General features: G+C 41.5%; 1 long non-coding RNA gene across 2 annotated transcripts in view; it reads left to right on the top strand.

Moving 5' to 3' along the window:
* Nucleotides 1-5,304: 5,304 nt before the first annotated feature.
* Nucleotides 5,305-10,058, top strand: part of LOC105948528 — a 146,673-nt gene continuing 141,919 nt past the window's right edge. For both annotated transcript variants that reach the window (XR_004222781.1, XR_001171950.3), the window contains exon 1: nucleotides 5,305-5,472. This is a non-coding gene — a long non-coding RNA (uncharacterized LOC105948528). The remainder of the gene's footprint in view (nucleotides 5,473-10,058) is intronic.

The raw sequence follows: 10,058 nt of genomic DNA, 5'->3' as shown, positions 1-10,058 counted from the left end.
GAACCCTTGTGTGATAGCAAAAGAAAGCTTTGTATTATCCTACAGTGCTGCTCTACACATTTGCCTTATGTGCTTGTGCAGAGTACGTAGGAAAAGATGTCATGACAATGTAAAGTATTTGAGTTAGAAATGTGGGCGACGCTCTCTATTTTTAATGATAATGCATTTAATTTAAAATTCGGTGATCTTTAAATAACCTTGGGAAATTGTGATCGAGTAAAGTCAAAGGGTGCAGAGCCCATGGAAGGCAAGAAGCAGGGGAGAAAAGAGAGAAGCGATGTGAATAATGAAAGGCAAGAGTGGGATGACTCAGTCAATAGAGAAGCAGAGATACAGTAAATGAGCAACTGCAGCTTTACAAGATGCTAATTTAGATATGCATATTTATAATGTTAATCGCCTGTTCAGGATTTTTCCAAACAATGCAGAGTTGGCTTGACCTCCCTAATGGTGAAACCCTCTGGGAAAGAACTGAGATCTGCTGTCAGTTTCTTTCTGTCTAATGCTGTGTTTTTCCAGTGTCCTTCAGTGCTGTCCCTTCTCACAGGTCAAATGCTCTGCTCCTTGTTGGAAGGCTGCACAGCTTGCAAAGTCCATACATATTTATACAGAGAGTTGTGTTTAATAGAGTGACGCTCTATATTCTACACAGTGTCTACATGATTTTACATTATATTCATGTCTTTAGCTGCAGAACATTGTCCTGTCTTTTCTATTCCCAGCAGGGCCACTTCCACTATATGGCAGAAAGGACATGTTCTCTAGGCAATAGCGTTTTTAAGGGGGCCTGTGGCCAGAAAATGTCCTTGGTAAAAATACATTTATTATATTGTATAAGAATTGAAAGATATTTTTAGGTTGATTTCCAAAATATCCCTCTGGCAGAAAAATGGTTATCAGGGAGTGATGGGTATAATAATCCAACAACTGCAGCAGGAAATATATGGTTTAAGAATTTCTCTTCATTTGAAGGCTCAGGTTTTTTTCTGCTTAAGCCCCAGTTCATTTCATTTTGGTCCTGTAGGTTAACCCATGACTAGGAAACTGATCAAGACTCACATGGGTTAACCCATGACTAGGAAGCTGATCAAGACTCACAGCATTAAAAGATAGTTTTGCAGGCAGGAGCAGGGTTGTTGCTAGCTTCCGAATAGATCTAGGGCATAGGCCTGCAACTTGAAGTTTACATATAAGCGGTTAAGGACATTTAGGGCATTGGGTAAATGATTTGGGAATGTATAAATATGAATACCTCTGTTATAGTTATACATAGTCTGGAGGCAAACAGCAGCAGGATAAACCCCAATGAAAGGTGAGCCAGAGGAATGTTGCCCTTTCTTCCCTTATGGGGCCACATAAAATGAGTCCAGTGCCCCTGCTCAAATAGCTGCCAAGTGCAAAGCCGTATCTATCCATCATAATAGAATGCCAGCTCAGAGTGGCCTCCATGGAAGACATAATATATGCATGGAACTTGCCAACTAAAATCAGGTTTATCAACAAGCACTTTGCCCTTTCTGTGCTTGTCTGTAATGATTTTAATGGTCACTCTTTCATTTCAGGAGTTAAAATCCTAGACATAAAGGGTTATCGAGGTCAGTAGCACCCCAGAATTGTCCAACTGATGACCATTAAAGGGCAATGTTTTATTTGTAGGATCTCCCTACCAATCGAGGGATGGAGGTTATATTGTTAACATGATTTTTTCTATTCTATCCCAGTAAAAAGCCAGTATTCTTGAGCTGCTAAGCAATATATGTTTTGGCCCATACAATAAAGGTTTATGCCTCTGTGCCATGCCCTTTATTTTAGTTTATAAGCTGCATTACCTTCCAGAGGGATATTATTCCATAGATCTGCATCCATTGCTGTCTTTTCAGGCTCTCCTCTATACTATATTTAGTGCTACACACGCACCATTTCCACACACTTTTATTGCGCAGTTCCCTCAGTTTTCATGAAGCCATAACGTTTCTAAACACTGCGCTCCCTCTGCACAGATTAGGCAGCGAGATTTGAAAGAAGCAGTAACATAAAAACATAATATACAGCTAGAACATGTTTTTGGGAGCAGAGCCAATAACAATAAATCGGGGCAATTTACAATATTCTAATCAACATATTTGTTAATATTTTGTGCACATAAAACTGATTATACCAGGGTGCGATGTAAAATAATTTTTAGCAAAACAACACATACCCAAAATGAACATTGGTACAACAGGTAAAGGCTACGGATTGTTTTAAAATAATGACGTATTAAATTTCAGTTGGTTTGCCATAGGAGGAGCAATAGGAGGAGAGAACTGCAGCTCCAGGGTCCTTTGGCATAACTGTCCTATTATTAAAGGGGAACACCGGTTTCCAATCAAAAAGAGCCTCACAAAAAACTCTATTACAACTATCAATGTAATACGTTCCTTTAAAACTTATGAATAAATACAATTTCTACATACTGAAATCCAGCTGCAAAACAGTTCTTCTTTCATTTGAAATCCTGGCAAGGGAGGAGGGACCAAATATTGATGTTACAAATTGTAACAGCTCCATAACCTACAGACAGCATGCAGGAACCACATAATCCACAATGCATTGTATTGTGATGTCCCTTTCCTTATTAACATCATATGTGCAGGGAATTGTGTGATTGGGAGGATACAGACTGAAAGTAAGCTGAGGACAGTCCACTACTGTTACATTTCATTTGAGTCTCAAAGTAGTCAGTCAGATCAGCAGGGGAACAGGGGGGGAGGCTAAGAGAACTGTTCCAAATAATATTATTACATTAAAAGTCTGTATATTTGTTAACTGATGTATATTGTAAAGTTGCTTGAAGTTATGTTTACTTTTCAAAAAGTTGTGTTTGGTTGGAGTTCCCCTCTAAGAACTAAAAGGAACAGGGAGCAAACGAGTATGCCAGTAATATTCCTATGAGAATTAATTGCCCTTTTGCGGATTTATTATAAAGTATGTATATGTGTGTAAGGTGTAACCATCTGCATTATAGTCCCATTATAACTTTTAGATGTGAGGTCCATAAGTCTAGGTTCCAGTCCCTGTACAGCATCTGTGCATGGCTACAGTACATGACCAACCAACCCCTCTAACTGGCATTCTTTATTAAAACCATCTAGTGATGGGAGAAGTGTTTTTCTTGTTCCTATTGTTTTATGTCTGGCACACAAGTGAAGATCTGTTAACTTGCTTTGCCTGCCTCTGCCATTCAGACATGGATTCCTTCAAAAAGGAAAGGTAATTTAAAAAAATATGTAAACCTTTATTAACTGGTATGTGAAATGAATCAATAAATATTTCAGGCTGGCCTTCCTGTCCTTGCCACAAATTATTTTTTTTATAAGTCTGTGTCTGTAGCAATGCAGAAAACATTGTATCTGCAAGGATACAAAGCATCTATTATAAAGGGAAGACAAATTGTGTGTTTTTTCAAATGATTTTAGTAGTTCTAACAACAAAATATCTATCATGTGTCACTGTGGAATGCATGGCCAGGTTGGGCAAAGGAACAGTAGGAAATGCTGTCCCTCTTCTTTTCATAACATCACTGAGAGGTATGAATCTCTGAGTTCACCCAGGAAAAAGGAAGGCAGAGAGAGAGAGAGAAAAATAGATTTTCTTTATTATTCTATTATCAAACTCCTCTGAAATGGCTCATTCTCTTCATCCTACTCATCACTGGACCATTAGAGCGTTCCACGAAGCAAGCAAGAATATAGATTTGAATTACAGCCTAAAGATTTCTCATCGGTTAAAAAAATATTGAACTTTATGCAGCAAATCTCTGTTGTCTTATTTAATATGTAACTGCTGTGTAAATGCTATGGCCCAACAGTTATTTGCAGCTCACTGCTAGGAAATGGCTGGATGCTAAATCTAATTTGAGGGAAATGTACAAATGAGATGTCTACTCTAACAGTAATAGGGGCCTATAACATTCAAGATGAATGTAAATGAATGGACTCAGATTTGCCAAGAGAGGGCAGAGTACCCAAAACATAGAAAGAAGCTCACTGGCCGCAGAATCTGCGATCACCAGCCCAAGACAGATGAATGCAGTAGCTGAGATAGGGGGTAAAGTTATAGCATTTGCTATAACTTATCCATCACAAGAGAAACAAGATATCCTCTGCACTCACCCACTGCCAATATATATAGGACATTAAGACATTCTGTGCACCAACCTACTAAGAAATGCCCTCCCCTTTAACAGGGATTGTTTGTCCATATATTGCAATATATTTAAGCTGGCCAACTATGTCATCCGCGGTCTGGCCAGTCCTAGACTCACTGTTATCTGATTCAAGGGGTTGTCCATCTTTTCTCACCGCTACCCAAAAAATGATAGATTATGTTCCCCTGAGTATGATAATATGTGTCATGCAAAGACTGTGCATCTATGTGTCTGAATAAACTGTTTAACTTACTGTAATAGCTGCAGTTCATACCGAGAAATCACAAAAACTTCGCCAGGGTTGCCAGATTTATTTTTCCAAACCAGCCAAAGTCAGTTCTGAAACCCGCCTAAAACTAGCCAAAAGCCACTTCAAAAGTAACCCAAGAATAGCCCAATATACACAATGAAATTTTAAAAAGTATATATGGGAAAACATGCCTTTTTAAAGAGTATAATCACTACCCAAGCCCTGTGCCCCCTCTCCAGTTACTGGGATGAGTGATAATTCCCTGCCCTCTGTGCCCAGTCCAGGAAGTATGTCACTACACAAATGGATTCAGAATGCTGCATTAACCCCAGACATGATATACATATGGGTGTGTTGAACTACAACTCGCAGGGAGTAGGTTGCAGAGCAGATAGACAGATTGAGCCTTAATAGAATAGAAATAGGAGCCTCTCTCTATACTGTCCAATTGCATGCTGGGTATTGTAGTTTATATTAATCCTAGCTGTAGGCTAATTGTTAGCTACAAACTATATTACCCAGCATGCAATGGGACAGGCTTGTCAGGTTCACTAGGGAAAAAAACTTTGGCTAGTTTCCAAACTACAAACCTGCCAAGGCTACAAAAATAGCCCAAATCTGTACCTTGGTGGGTTTGTATTTTGGAAACCCACCTGGGCTATAAATTAGTAGCCCAGTTTGGCTGAAAAACCACCAACCTGGCAACCCTGCTTTTCACAAATGGGAGTCACATGGGACATGGGTCACATGGGAGCTTCCCCCCCTGCTCCCTCCTCCCTCCCTGAATGTTCACTGCAGGAGCACAGGATCATGTTACCTGCCTGTAACTTTAGCAGCCAATCAGAGGAGAGGCAGGAAGAAAGAGACAGGAAGCTGACATGGGCAGCAGCTTTAGAAGCTCCTACTGCCAGTACTCAGCGTTACACTGAGCTTCAATGCGCTGACACAGGCTTGTGCAGAAAGGGGTCGGCGACCTCCTCCCCTGGTGCCTCCACTGACTCCTGTGCCCTATACAGAAACACTATCTTCAGAGGTAATTTTCTCTGAAACAGTAGACATTTTCTTAAAGAGATATATTACATATTTTATTAAAATGACCAAATCTGCTTAAATAACTTCATCTATGTGAAGGTGAACCACCCCTTTAAGAATCTGACTGCTTCAATATACATTTTACAGAAGGACTGAGTTTTGCCTGCAACTTACTTGCTTGTGGGGGGTGCGGGGGACGCGGCGGGGGCACCCCCCCCCCGTCTGACCCTGCTCGCCCATCAGACCCTTCAGTGCCCATTCAGAGAGCACTTCTGTCTGGTACTGACTGCCCTCTGCATCTCACAGCACAGAGCAAAAAACCCCTATGTCGTATACACCTCTATTTGCCCCATACATTCCCTCAACCTTTAAAGATCAACAAAAGGCATATTTATACGGAGTTACCAATTGGCCTGGGGTCCAGGGCAGGCAATTACCCTCACCGGGGAGTACTTTAATTGGAACACACCCCAGAGAATATATATTTTGTTTTCCATTAAAAATATTTTTTTTTGTGTGTTTCCATAATCAGTATAATTGATAGCAATTAACTTGACAGTCCTCTTTCCTGGAAATCCTACTTCCTTAAAGGGGTAGTTCACCTTTTTGTATGATGTGATACAAGACCTTTTTGTAGACAGTGATATTCTGAAACAACTTGCAATTGGTCTTCATTTGTATATTTTGTGTTTTTTTAGTTATCCAGCAGTTATTATTGGTCCAATTTAACCTAGCAACTAGTCAGAATCTGGTCTTATATACCCTAGGCACTGGTTCGCATGAGAAACTGGATGATGAATAGTAGAGGGTCTATGTAATGCTAATACAGTATGGCTGAACCTGAACTCATGTCCTGCCAATACAATTAAAACCTTTAATTGCCTTTAAAGTAAACAACTAAATGCTAATCAGGGAATGGTCCCATGGTTTTTAAGTGAGACACAGGTTGCCAAACCATAGCAACATAGTAGTTAAGGTTGAAAAAAAGAGAAAAATCAAGACAGTCCAACATTCCTACTCTGAAACCTAAAGAAACGGTAGAATAACATGAATATGCCAGGCATTGTGGGGACTGGAGACTTGGCTGGAGGAAAGCTGATTTCTGCCCCACTCTACAGGCACACGATGAAGATTGTTGTAATTATGTGGGTTTTAAATTCATACAAGGTTAAGCATTAAAGGGACAGGAAGGGAATCTGGGTTGCTGAACAGATAGTTCAAAAGTACCCAAAACAAAAAATCTATGCAAACACAAAGGAAAAAAGCTATATGCCAATACTGCCCTGGCTTGAACTAAATCTAAATAGTGCCACCTTGCTGCCAGACTGGATGAAAGAGTTAAATAGCACATACGGCTGCAAAAGTATGATAAAATGAGTCTGGGAGCAATGTGTCATTGAATCAAGCAGTGTAACATTGAGAGCAAATAAATCTGATACGTTAAAGCATTTAAACACTAGTGACTTTATTATGCTAAAAATCCTCTCTGCTGTCCCTGTTAATGCAGCCGGCAGTGTGAAGCCTGCAATTACTGCATACAGGTAAATATGGGCAGGCCTGGCAAGTCAAAACTCACTGCAACCAGTATCTTTCAACTTCTCTGTTAGGATGGGTCATTGCAGTATAGGTACCTGATCAAAGGAAGATCTTTCATTAACTTAGGCCCCCAAAAGTCCCAAAAAAAGAAAATGTGGGCATTTTAAAATAGGAATATTTTGGATTTTTTTTATACTTGAGCATAAATCTACTTGAGTAGTGTACCCACCCCAAGCAATGTGCCTTACACAGGTGCCTATCCAGTCATACATATACTGTATCATCATCCCACTCCCACAGGTACTATACTGTATCATCATCCCACTCCCACAGGTACTATACTGTATCAGCATCCCACTCCCACAGTTGCTATACAGTATCATCCCACTCCCACAGGTACTATACTGTATCATCCCACTCTCACAGGTACTATACTGTATCAGCATCCCACTCCCACAGGTGCTATACAGTATCATCCCACTCCCACAGGTACTATACTGTATCATCCCACTCCCACAGGTACTATACTGTATCATACTCCCACAGGTACTATACTGTATCATACTCCCACAGGTACTATACTGTATCATCATCCCACTCCCACAGGTACTATATTGTATCATCCGCCCACTCCCACAGGTACTATAATGTATCATCCTCCCACTCCCACAGGTACTATACTGTATCATCATCCCACTCCCACTGGTACTATACTGTATCAGCATCCCACTCCCACAGGTACTATACTGTATCATCATCCCTCTCCCACAGGTACTATACTGTATCATCCTCCCACTCCCACAGGTACTATACTGTATCATTATCCCACTCCCACAGGTACTATACTGTATCATCATCCCACTCCCACAGGTACTATACTGTATCATCCCACTCTCACAGGTACTATACTGTATCAGCATCCCACTCCCACAGGTGCTATACAGTATCATCCCACTCCCACAGGTACTATACTGTATCATACTCCCACAGGTACTATACTGTATCATCATCCCACTCCCACAGGTACTATACTGTATCATCCTCCCACTCCCACAGGTACTATACTGTATCATCCTCCCACTCCCACAGGTACTATACTGTATCATCCTCCCACTCCCACAGGTACTATACTGTATCATCATCCCACTCCCACTGGTACTATACTGTATCAGCATCCCACTCCCACAGGTACTATACTGTATCATCCCACTCCCACAGGTACTATACTGTACCATCATCCCACTCCCACAGGTACTATACTGTACCATCATCCCACTCTCACAGGTACTATACTGTATCATTCTCCCACTCCCACAGGTACTATACTGTATCATCCCACTCCCACAGGTACTATACTGTACCATCATCCCACTCTCACAGGTACTATACTGTACCATCATCCCACTCTCACAGGTACTATACTGTATCATTCTCCCACTCCCACAGGTACTATACTGTATCATCCTCCCACTCCCACATGTTCTATACTGTATCATTATCCCACTCCCACAGGCACTATACTGTACCATCCCACTCCCACAGGCACTATACTGTACCATCCCACTCCCACAGGTACTATACTGTACCATCCCACTCCCACAGGTACTATACTGTACCATCCCACTCCCACAGGTACTATACTGTACCATCCCACTCCCACAGGTACTATACTGTATCATCATCCCACTCCCACAGGTTCTATACTGTACCATCCCACCCCCACAGGTTCTATACTGTACCATCCCACTCCCACAGGTTCTATACTTTACCATCCCACTCCCACAGGTTCTATACTGTACCATCCCACTCCCACAGGTACTATACTGTACCATCCCACTCCCACAGGTACTATACTGTATCATCATCCCACTCCCACAGGTTCTATACTGTACCATCCCACCCCCACAGGTTCTATACTGTACCATCCCACTCCCACAGGTTCTATACTTTACCATCCCACTCCTACAGGTTCTATACTGTACCATCCCACTCCCACAGGTACTTTACTGTACCATCCCACTCCCACAGGTACTTTACTGTACCATCCCACTCCCACAGGTACTATACTGTATCATCATCCCACTCCCACAGGTACTATACTGTATCATTATCCCACTCCCACAGGTACTATACTGTACCATCCCACTCCCACGCGTACTATACTGTACCATCCCATTCCCACAGGTACTATACTGTATCATCATCCCAGTCCCACAGGCACTATACTGTATCATCATCCCACTTCCACAGGTCTGTACTGTATCATCACCCCACTCCCATAGGTACAGGTACAATCTAATTGTTTTGTTCATTTCTAGTTAGTCATAGTGGAGCCAATGCTGTGTATCAGTGCCAGTGTTATAGTGTGAGGGCCTGAATAGCTGCCATCACTGCATTGCATTGTATATAATGTGGCTGGGGCTGGGGCTGTCTCACATTAGCTTACGCCAGCAGTCTCACATTAGCTTTAGGGTCTCTAAACCAGATACATGGTACTTTTTGAAGTGGACCTAGTGAAACCTACACCACTGTTTGATTGAGCTCCTTCACTGAGTTTTACAATTTGTGGCACACAAGTTGTATTTTTCTTTTGCCACTCTAAACCAAATAGCCTGTTGTACAGTCTTTTGGGGAGACTGCACTCTTCTTGACACATTAAACACAAGGGACTAGTTCTCCATGGCAAATTGCCTCTAAGTGCCAGTACCTATTTGTTGTCTAACCCTGGAATTTTTTACCACCTTCAGGGAGGTGGTGGTCCTATAGTTCCCCTGCAGAGATAGATAGGCACACTTCCACTTGGTGCAAATATGTGCAAGTGCGAGGAGTAGGTTTAGACACCATTACGTTTAATCAGTGGCATCAATATGTGCAACCAGTGCATCCATTTTTGTGAAAACGCAATTGCGGCTGCATTTATAAATGAGCCTTGTTATTTCCATATATGCCACAAATCTCCCAAAGCTACATATATGTACACATGGAATAGGCTCTAACGGTGGATCATGACTGAACATGTTTCATACACAATACAAGGGGTTTAGGTTATTG

The sequence above is a fragment of the Xenopus tropicalis genome, chromosome 5 (assembly GCF_000004195.4).
Source record: "Xenopus tropicalis strain Nigerian chromosome 5, UCB_Xtro_10.0, whole genome shotgun sequence".
NCBI lineage: Eukaryota > Metazoa > Chordata > Amphibia > Anura > Pipidae > Xenopus > Xenopus tropicalis.
The sequence above is the reverse complement of the archived record's forward strand: the minus strand, read 5'-3'. Positions and strand labels throughout refer to the sequence as shown.